Raw genomic sequence first — 11,923 nt, 5'->3', positions numbered from 1 at the left:
GTGAGAGGATGGAGGAGAAGGAGGAGGAGGAAGCGGAGGAGGAGGAGGAGGAGGAGGAAGAGGAGGAGGAGGAGGCGATCACTGCAGATAACTGGGAAAAATTCTGTCCTTAGGAGGATGGGAAGAAAAGAAAATATGTTTTATTGCAGTCACTGGAAATTAGTGTGAGGAATTCTATCTTTAGGAAGATGTGAAGAAGAAGAAATCCTTATTGTTATTTCGATACAGGAAGAATGTATAAGAGGTGAGGAATGATTTCTGGCCACTTCCTTCGAAGAAGAAGAATTTGACGGCATGCAAAAAGAAGATAATCTGCTGTTTATTTTTAGAGAGAAGAACAACAAGAAAGGTAAGAAGAGGTGGAATTTTTCCCGTTTCTTTCAAGGAATGATAAAAAAAGAAAAAAAATGTAACTCTCTAGCCGTTGGCAGATTAGGTTTAGCGTGACACTGATATATCTAGAGCACTTGATCCCTAGACGTTCGGTTGCTAAGGTGTTGATCTTGAAAGTCGATCGGCAATTCTCTTCTTCCCTCAAATTCTTCCTGTTTCCCATATTTTTCCTTCCTCGCACAACAAAGAAGTAATGAGAAATTCTTCTTGCCGTCTGCTTCTCCCTTATTCTTCTTCGTCCTTGAAAAAAAAATGCAAAGAAATTATCGGTTTTTCCTTGTTTCCCCTTCGAAGAAATCACAAGAAATTCCTCCAATTATTTCCCTTGTTCATCTACTTTTTCTTCTCAAAATGAAACGGTAAGAAAGTCTTGTTATTCTGTTCATTTTTCTTGTGAATGTGTTCATTTTTCTTTTCTAATAAACGATATCTTCTCTCTGTGTGTCCTATTACCTTCTATTACTTCTTGCAAAATAGTACGCTATATTCTTTGGAAGATTGAATTTCAAGCTATTGGCCCTGTGAGTTTGTCCCGTTAGAATGGGTTTCATTCTCTGAATATATGATAATTGTAATGATAATGATTCTCTTCTTATGTGTTTATTCCTTCTTCGTGAACAGAAATGGCTGGGAATTCTTGTTCTTTCACTCTTCCTTTTAAAACAGAAAAAAGGTGGATTAAAATGCCAATAAAGCGGTATTCTGTCTTGCCCATATCCAAAGGGAACGATATTTCCATTAACAATCTTCTTTCAGAAAACGGCCTTTACTTTTCTCTTTGCCTGCCTGTCTGTCTCTTTCTCTCATTGCAATGACTCTATGTGCCTGGTTAGAGAGAGAGAGAGAGAGAGAGAGAGAGAGAGAAGTTTTCCGTCAAAGGACCTCGACGAGGTAGTCCTTACCTCTTCGGGTTGAACTCTCTCTCTCTCTCTCTCTCCTGAAATTTCACTACCAAGAAATATTCGAAGTGTGGAATTTCAATGAGTGGAAATTTACCTATCTATTTGTTTATTTGTCTGTTAGTCTTTATCTTATATCTAAAAAGTCCTTCTCCCCGCAAGAGGAATGTCAATCTGAAATTTAATTTCCGAGAGGTCTTTGAGCTGCAGAAATGTGGTAGGTGGAGAATATTGGAAACATTAAATACACGTGACTGAAAACAAATGTTTCGGCAACTAAGAGAAAAAAGGAAATTGGTTGAATATGACGAGAACCAAGAATCAAAACATATCCCATATATATTATATATGTATATATATATATCTATATATATATATATATATATTATATATATATGTGTGTGGTGTGTGTGTGTGTGTGTGTGTGTGTGTATGTGTGTGTGTGTATACGAAACTGTAATAGCCACAATGCCCTCTAACTCCTCAAATTCTTTGCTCTTTTTTGGATGCGCTTGTCACTACAAAGTCTTGAGCTCCAACTCCAAAGAAACTTTTTTGAAGAAATCATGATGTCCGGTAGCGGGAAACGAACCTGGGATACCATAATCACGACGAGGTGATACGGATCAGGTCGGCAAGGTCACCTCGTCGTGATTATGGCAACCAAGGTTCGTTTCCTGCTACCGGACATCATGATTTCTTCAAAAAAGTTTCTTTGAAGTTGGAGCTCAAGGCTTTGTAGTAGTGACAAGCATATCCAGAAAAGAGCAAAGAATTTGAGGAGTTAAGAGGGCATTGTGGCTATTACAATTTCATATATACACACACATTTATCTATACACACACACACACACACACACATATATATATATATATATATATATATTATACATATATAATAATATATATAGATATATATATATATATATATATATATATATATATATATATATATAAATATATCTTCCTTCTTCCTATCCCTTTTTCTTTCTCTCGCAAGGCGACCCAGAGTTCCCCCTAAAGGGAACAGAACCAAACAGAAGATCTGAATCAGCAAAACAGACACCACACGTCTGTGACTTTTGTTTATGGTCGGGAAATCGCCGCCGCAGAGGAATAAACAACTTCGGCCAGATCAAGTTTATTAGGGGCGTCTAAATTCATGCAAAAGTAACAATAGTTAGCCTTTTTGTCCGTCTGTTTACTTACGGCAACTCGTAAACGCCTCCGGGCGATACGGAAGAGTTATGGTCGGGTCCTCTTTCGTGCGGCGAAAGACTTCGCCCGAAAAACTCATTCCCTCCCGTACGTTCACTCGAGGGGGAAAATTATGGGCACATTTGTAGCACTTTTTTTTTTTTTTTTAGACGCATCGTGCTTTGTATTACAAAGGTGCTGAATTTATAGCAATTGTTTAACAAAACTTGCAAGGAGCATACGTACTTCTTCTTTATTTATTTATTATTCATTATTTTTTTTTGTGAAGGCTGCAGGTATTTTCCAAAGTATTTCTTTCCAATATTTTTCTATTTTCTTTTCGTCATATTTCCAACCGCCAAACCGTACCTTTGAAAGCAGACAAAAATGCCATCCAACTCTAACTGAATATCAACCAAGATTAATCTTAATTCCCATGATAAATTTCGTACTAAGGATCTTGACCAAAGTCCTTCGTCCTTGACTGGGAAGAATACGAGGTTTCCCTCACGCCCCTTGACAAAATACTTTATGGGAGGATTTTCAATCTAGTCCTTCGTCCTTGCCTGGGAACAAGCGAGGTCTCATCCATGTCCCTTGACAAAATGTCTTATGGAAGTTTATAATGTTTTTATGAAATGAAAAATACATTACCGTAAGTCCCACCTTTGCTGAAGTCTTTGGCAATCGTCAAGCCAAGTTGAAAGAATGCAGGAATAATGGGAACACCGTGGCTAAACGAAAATTCCATATTTCCTAGAGGCAGAAGTACTAGGTAGTAAAATATGCGAGAAATGGGTTTGGGAACGTTTCACGTGTGTGTGTGTTTTTTTTTTATTATTATTATTTTTAATTCTGTAATCGTGTTTAACGCCTTAAAAGGAGGGAACTAAAACACAGTAGCGTACGTAAGCTAAAACGATGCTAAGGAGAACACAAAAAAGTATTTACAAAAAAAACAATATATATATACATATATATATGTTGTGACGAAGTGCCAAGTACCTGGTTACTACACTTACCAATCATTAAATGAGAACCTCACAACAGCCAGACACCTGAACCTTCATCACAGGTAAAATACGACTGAACACTCTAAAGGCAACAGTGATCCCTTAAACAACTTACCAGTATTGCAGAAAATCAGACTAAGTTCATTAAAATAGGTGTGAGGTAATCTTACGTGTAATTAGATTAATTAAAGGGCATCACTTCATCAACAACTTTAAAATTCTAAGTATTTCTCAGATTTCAGAAGTCTAAGTACTTTCCTGGTTCTAACTCACTTCAAGTAAATTAAAGGAAAACAGCTCAATTACCACTCTATGTTTTTACCTAAACATAAACATAATCACTTGCTGGTATGTTTTTACCTAAACATAAACATAATCATATGCTATGTTTTTACCTAAACATAAACATAATCATATGCTGGTAAAAAAGAAAACACTTATAAAAATTTTGAATAAAAAAATTTATTATCAAACTCAAAATTTATAAGTGAAATTCACAATATCAGGGAAATTTACCGTTACTTGAAAACAAAGCAAAGTTTAATTAATTCTTGAATTAATTAAATAAAATTAAATCAAAATTAATTTATCATAAAATTCAAGAAAATTTATTAATTAATCGAAATTCAAAAGTGTTAGGTAATAAATAAAATTTGGAAATTAATTCACAAGTGCTAAACTACAATAAAACTTGAAAAGACTTCTAAGTGAATGTAAATTAATTCACAAGTGTTATATTCAATTAAGTGTGCAATGGTTAATTACTAAAAACGACTAAGTTAATCAAATTGTGAATGCAAATGAAAACACATCACAGAAGAATGTGGAAAATACCAAAATTGCAAAAAAAATTTATCACATAGAACATGAAATAAAACACACTTCAATAAGAACATGGACAAATGCACAAAAAGTCACTTCAATAAATAATGGAAAAATGCACAAATAATCACTTCAAATGAAACAAACACAAAACATAAAAATTTGCAATGTGTAAAAATTGAAATGTTTCACCAAATCATTGTAACTATTAGTCGCAAATAATAAACCCAATAACACATAACCTTGGTACCAATTGTTTCTTTCCGCTGCAGCTAGCTCCAAAAATTTCACCAATTCACAACATTTCAAAAAAATAAAAGGCGCCGTTACACACTTGTACAATGTTTCGTTCAGATTCCACAATAAGCACTAAATAATGCTAAATAATTCTAAGAAATATCAAATCTGAAATTTATATGAGTGACCAACAATTATGTACACTATAGTCTTTACATTAATATAAGAGGAAATAATTCAAAGTCTGTAATGAACGGTCTCTCTCCTTGTATGGGTGAACTTCAAGAGACTGACGGGCTCAACATCAAATCGTTTTGGACACGTGGTTCAGCTAATATCATAAAAATTCTCTATCAAAACAATATCTAAAGAGAAATAGAAATTACAATCACAAATGACATTTATTATTACGTGATTTAAGATGATAAAGGTATTCTAATAAAAGGGATAATGATTTACAAAGAAAGCAACGCAAAATGACGTCACTTTCCAAAGATGAAGTATGCTTAAACAGAAGGTTCTAGAACGATCTTACAAAAAGATGATGCAATACCATAGGAACAGGGTGAAATCTTACGTGGTTTCTCAACAAAGACATACACGTCTGGAACCAGTCCTGTATGTAGTATGCTCAACAAAGACATACTCGTCCGAAACAGACCCGAGCGAGTAAGACTGACTTGTTATGAAAACAAAACGGAGGCTTTGAGTTCCTCTTTATCTGAAGTGATGACATATTATGGAAATATTTTCTATCTAGGAATGGACAAAGTTAATCTCTCTCTCTTTCCACATTCTATGTTATATTAACTTTTACATTATGTTATGCGAAATCTGAACATACATTTTTAGACATCCTATAACTCTAAGCTAAATAAGGAATCTGAAAATGTTGCAAAACTCTTTTCTATAACATTTTATACAGTCAAAGAGAAGGTATATGCATTATGAAAGTAGCAGCATATATTATATATATATATATATATATATTATATATATATATATATATATTATATATAGATATATATATATATATATATATATATATATATATATATAGTATATATATATATATATATATATATATATAGATATATATATATAAATATATATATTCTCGCGAAAATGAAGCAGATTTCGGTCCGGATGTGTTTACAAATGGCGAAGTTCCTCTGTCACAGATTTTGAAAAGGAAATCATGCATGAGCTTCAGGAAGATTAGCATCGAAGAAGGAGTGAGAAGCCACATCTGTAGGTACACACACACGCACGCACACACACACACACACACACACTCACACACAGAATACCTTTTGTAGCATCCGAGCTAAGAATCAGTTTCTTATTCTTATGCGCGTGATTCTAATCTAACGGTAGCTTATTAGTACTTATACATCACGAATACATATAGACATAGCGTAAATACTCTGACTCTCTCTCTCTCTCTCTCTCTCTCTCTCTCTCTCTCTCTCTCTCTCTCTCTTTGAAATGAAAGTAATGGTGCGGGCAATTGTAGTATTCATGCTCATAATAGCAGTAGTATTCGTGATTTCTCTATGCATGATGACCAGAGGTATCGCTAAGGGATCGCTTAGAAGACGTTACCATTTGAGCCAGCAAGTAGGGTTTCGAACGCCGCTTCAAGGAAATCTCCGTACTTTAGCCGTGATGAATATAACGTTTCCACTCAAATTGCCCAACTCGCTCGAATTTAGTTTCCTCGATAATGTTTCGAGGTACTCAGCACTTGTTTAGTGCAGACAGAGAACGCGTATCTGTCCGTAAATCGTCTCCCGCTACAAAAGGCGAGAGATGCGGCGATAACTTCGACCGTAATTCACGTCAGCAGCGCAGAGCTCCTGGGAATCCGAGGAGTTACTTCTTAATTCTTCTTCTCTTTTGATGACGGGAGAGACTGAGCTGGCGTTTCACCGCGGACAGCGGGCGATTCCTTTTATCAAAGCAAAAGTGGGGGGGCGGTAGAAGGGGGTTGTCGTCTTATGGCTCCGACTTTGTCCAACTGGGATGCGATTACTATCAAAGTTTTTGCTTTGAATGTGTACAAATAAACTCGCTCGGGAAAAATTCCGAGGTAAAAGTTGCTCTGTGATCCATTTGGGGCTGTCAAAGAAGTGCATACAGACTAGGGGCGGTTCCTGGGAGTTTTATGGCCATTCTTGACGTGTGCTTTTGTTCAAATAGAGGCAAATGAGGGGTTGGGGATGCTTAAAGAACTTGGGGGAATTAAAAGGTAGAGTAGAGAGTTAAAGGAGAGTACTGATAGTCACGCTAAGGAAAAAGTAGAGGTTATACGATTGCGTTGGGAGATGATGCTGTTAGTGTATAGTACCTCATGCAGTGCACTTCAGGTATCACTTAAGGTTCTTTGCAGCGTCTCTTCGGCCCTTAGCTGCAGCCTCCTTCAGTCCTTTTGCTGTGCCCTGTTCATAAACTGTCTCCTAACACTTATTTCAGCATTATTTTCAGCGCTGAATGACCCAGCGCTTGGCCTTTATACCTAGAAGATTTAATAAGTAAATTCCAAGTCCTTGACAGTTGTTAAAGTTACAAGTATTCATAATTCTATCCCAATTTTTCGAATGAAAACATCTTTCATTAACACTATTAATAATTATTAGTATTCAGAATTCATTTCAAAATTTGCTGATTTAAGAAACAAGTCTAATTTATAAACAATACTTACAGTTATAAGTATTCAAAATTCTGTCGTCACTTTTCGAATACAAAAATATTCATTAACACTATTTATAGTTTATAGTAATCAAGATTATATTCTCAGTCTTATGACTTAAGAAAAAAAAATCCAATTTATTAACATTGTTTGCAGTTGCAGGTATTCAAAATACTGTTTTCTGTTTCCATATAAAAATTGGAATTTAGAAATCAGTTTCAATAACAATAGATGTCATAACAAGGATTCGTAACTGTCTTATCATTTGAATGAATAAAGTCATTGTGTTTTGGTCTGAATTCCTGAAATGTACTATAATTAAGACTATTTGCGCATCTGTTTGACTCCTGAGGACAAAATAGTGTTTTTGTCAAAAATATTCCTCGTTCTACATAGATTATATAAGCAGGAGAAATTTTGTGACAAACGTCTACTATTAAAATGGAAATATGTTAAAATAACAAGAATCATTAATTAAGTTCTCTTTTTAGCAACTAATTTCCCTATAAAAAAAATCTAGTTCTGTACTGGATAATTATCGCCGATAATTTCATTACGTATTTTACTTCCATTTTATTAAAATATAATACTTTCACAAGTATTATCATTTACACAATTGTTCTGTGCATTAATGCAATTACTAGATGGTATCTAGCGGAGGTATTCATATAGGAAATGCCACAAGCTTCCAAAGACAAACAGTCCTAGTTGCCAAGTATCTACGGATACTTGATAATGAGGAATGTTAGTACTAAAAAGCTTGTAACTTTTCCGGAATAAATATCGCTGCTAGATATCGTCCAGTTTCAATGAGGTCCTGTTAGTAAATAATACATACCATACCATACATACATACATCATACATACATACATAATACATACTACATACATATACTCCATACACATTACGTATATATATATTATATATATATATTAAATCATATAAATATTATATATATATTATATATTAATATATATCTATATAGTATATATATAAGTATATATATATATATATATAATATATATATACATATAGAAAAGTACTATGTCGCACTTATAAATATTAGTTGAAAGTCCACATTGAAATTCCTGTAACAGAACATAGTATACGTATTAAAAATATATATGTAAAAAGCTTACAGCCTTCGTCCAACTACTGTGGACTTAATCACAGGTGGTGAACGAAAGCTATATAAGCTCTTTACATACTGCAACAGAAATTTCATTGTGGACTTTACCTAACATAAACATACAAACATACCGCAAGCGAATACCGCATGAAATGGTAGGCAGAAAGTCAGTATCAAGCGCTTTCACCTTTATCAGGCATTGTCGAAGCAAAGAAAAATACAACCTGAATTAAGGCAAAAGCACTTGGTACTGACTTTCTACATATCATTTTCCTGTGGTATTCGTTTATATAATGAAGTCATGTGTATCTACTGTGATTTTTTAAGCATACACACACAGATATATATATATATATATATATATATATATATATATATATATATATATATGTAACAACTATAATGTTCATTTTTCCCTGGAGCCACCACCTGTTAGGAGAAAGGGCTTTGAAGTTGAATTTACACGGAAATGGTTATCATGCCCACGTAATACCTGGCTCTAGTTCCCGTCTAGAATTACTTATAATGGACTTGGCTTCACGGTACAGAGTTGTCACTCATCTCGTCTTTTTATTTATTTATTTTTCTTTTACAGAGTGACCGAGAAAGACCTTCAAATAGATTTCAGTGTCTTGGCCACCGCGTGAAGTGAAAAGCATTGTTTTTGAAAAAGAAGAAGAGTTTAGTTCACTTACGAAGTTCATTTTTGTTTTATTTTCTGTCTTCATTTCAGATTATTGTCTTTGGTGGTTTCAACATGTAATCTGATATACATCTTACTATCATATCAATATAAATGCCCGAAAAAATGTAATTTTAGATAATAATCTGCAGTTGACTAAAAGTGGTGGTGAGGAGGGTGTTGGTTGATAGTAATTCCTGAACAAAAAAAAAAGTGATACTTAGTACATAGGATGATAGTGCTGGAATAGATTAAACGATCAAAATGTATTGGGGTGGTCTGAATCTGTAGGAAGAACAGGAGAAAATATAGCAAGGATATTGTAATAACGAGATAATAAAGACATTGTAATAACGAGGAGATAATAAGGTAAGTAGCCAGATAGATGGACCTCTTGTGAGTTGAGCAAGATAGACCAAAGTGTTTGAAGATGGTCTAAACCTGGAGAGGGATCGGGAGACCACAACTCGAATGAAAATGGCCCACAGATCACACACTGAAGGCACATGGAATACGGAGGAGTCAGAAGGAAACGAAGTAAAGGCAAAATGCGCAGTAGCTTCTGAACAACAAGGGTCAGGTGGATCTCTCTCTCTCTCTCTCTCTCTCTCTCTCTCTCTCTCTCTCTCTCTCTCTCTTCAGAAATCTTTGCATCTCTCAACTTCTCTCTCTTTCACTCTCTTTCTCTCTCTCTCTCCGGAAGATTTTTCATCTCACAACTTTTCTCTCTCTCTCTCTCTCTCTCTCTCTCTCTCTCTCTCTCTCTCTCTCTCTCTCCGGAAGATTTTGCATCTCACAACTTTTCTCTCTCTCTCTCTCTCTCTCTCTCTCCGGAAGTTTTGGTTTGGTATAGCATAGTCAATCCACAAAACCTAATCAGAAAATGTGCTGCATGCAACATTCCGACCCATCCACAGTGTGCTGAGGTAATACAAGATATGAGAAAAGATACAAGAATTTTTTGTTCAACATGTCTATCATGGATAGACAATGTTATTAAATCAAGATTGAATGTACAAATAGTTGAGGATGAAGAAGAAGAGGAAGAGGAAGAAGAAGAAGAAGAAGAAGAAGAGGAAAACGGAAGAGAAGTAAACAAAAATGAAATGACAGAAAAAAATAAGGAAAACAAAGAACAAGATAAAAGTATGGATGCAGAGATACTCATTGATACTACATATGAGGCAATAAAGCAGCATACCTACGAAGAAATAAATTACGATATGGCAACAGAAAAGCAAATCCCGAAGAGGCTCTACCCAGATCTACACAATGACGGGAAAGAGGAAAAAATAGACAAGAAAGACAAAATCTGCAACCTTTTGAAAAGAGGGAATTGCAGATTTGGAGAAAGATGTTACTACAAACATCCTAAGGTATGTCACAACTATGAAATATATGGTAAATGTGCATACCTAGATGGATATGGGGATGATTGCAGAGATCTGCATCCAAAAATATGCAAAAACCTAAAAGAAGGAAAAGGATGTAAGTTCGACAAAAAATGCAAATATATGCACCCTGTAGCCATGAATCATAATCAAATAAATAACCAACCAAGTAATAAAATCCAAAATAAGAAAGAAACAAATAAAGAGAGAAATCAAGAATATCAGGTAAAAGAGAAAAGCAAACCACCAATGAGATATGCAGAGATGTCAGCAAAAAATTTCAATGCATCAGCTCAAAATTCTACTCAAGGGATAATAACTGTATTTATTATGCAAGAGGATATTGCAGAAACGGAGAAAATTGCAGATTCAGACACAAAATGAATAATTATGATGAAGGAAGATCAAATATTATGGAAAAGTTGGATTTTTTAATGTCAGAATTTCTGGAAATGAAAAAAAGAACAACATACCAGAACAGGAAAGTGACATGGGAAAATCCTTATTACTACCAATATTAAATGAAGGAGAAAACACGCAAACCATCATAGTGATGAATGCGCAGGGTTTAGTTACGAGTAACTCAAAAAGAAAAATAGAGTACTTAGAAGAACTAAACCCAAATTGAAAAGAAAATAGGTATAATGAATATAAGTGAAACCTGGTATTGTTCCCAGAGACTGGGAATGATGATCAAATAAAAGGGTTCCAAACTTATAGATCAGATAGAAAAAATAGGAATCAAGGGGGAACCGCAATGTATGGGAAAGACAAAAAACAAGGAAAAATATATGAGAAATATAGTAACTCAGAATGTGAACTAATAGCGGTAGAATTTGAATCTGAAAAATTAATGAACATAGTAATATATAGACCTCCTAATACTAAAGAGTTTGACTTAATAATTGAAAATTGGATGATATATGTAGAAATCACAAGGACTGGACTATTCTCCTATCTGGTGACTTCAACTTTCCTTTCGTAGAATGGAAAGAACGAATAGGAGATTGTGGATGTTCTTATACATATAAAAAAGAGAGTAATAGTAGTGCAGAAGATAAGAGGCAATTCAAAAAGCTATTAGATATGCTACTAGAATACAACATTCAACAAATAAATCACCTGCCAACAAGAAAGGAAAATACTTTAGACCTAGTATTTGTGAACGAGGTGAATTATGTTAAAGAAATAATAGTTTATAATGCGAGTATTTCAGACCATAATGTCATAGAATTAACAGTTCATTCCAAAGCAAGTGAAAACAGAGATAAGCAAGAAATGAAAAAGTGGGAAGGATATGGAAAATACAACTTCTACAGTAAAAATATAAAATGGTCAGAAATAAATGAAGAATTAAACAAAGATTGGGATAACATTTTCGTAAGCGATGACATAAGGGTAAATACGGAGATATTATATAAAATATTAGAGGAAATAGTGGATAAATATATACCGAAGAAGAAAAGT

The sequence above is a fragment of the Macrobrachium nipponense genome, chromosome 3 (genome assembly GCF_015104395.2).
Source record: "Macrobrachium nipponense isolate FS-2020 chromosome 3, ASM1510439v2, whole genome shotgun sequence".
Lineage (NCBI taxonomy): Eukaryota > Metazoa > Arthropoda > Malacostraca > Decapoda > Palaemonidae > Macrobrachium > Macrobrachium nipponense.
This window is presented reverse-complemented; position numbering follows the sequence as displayed.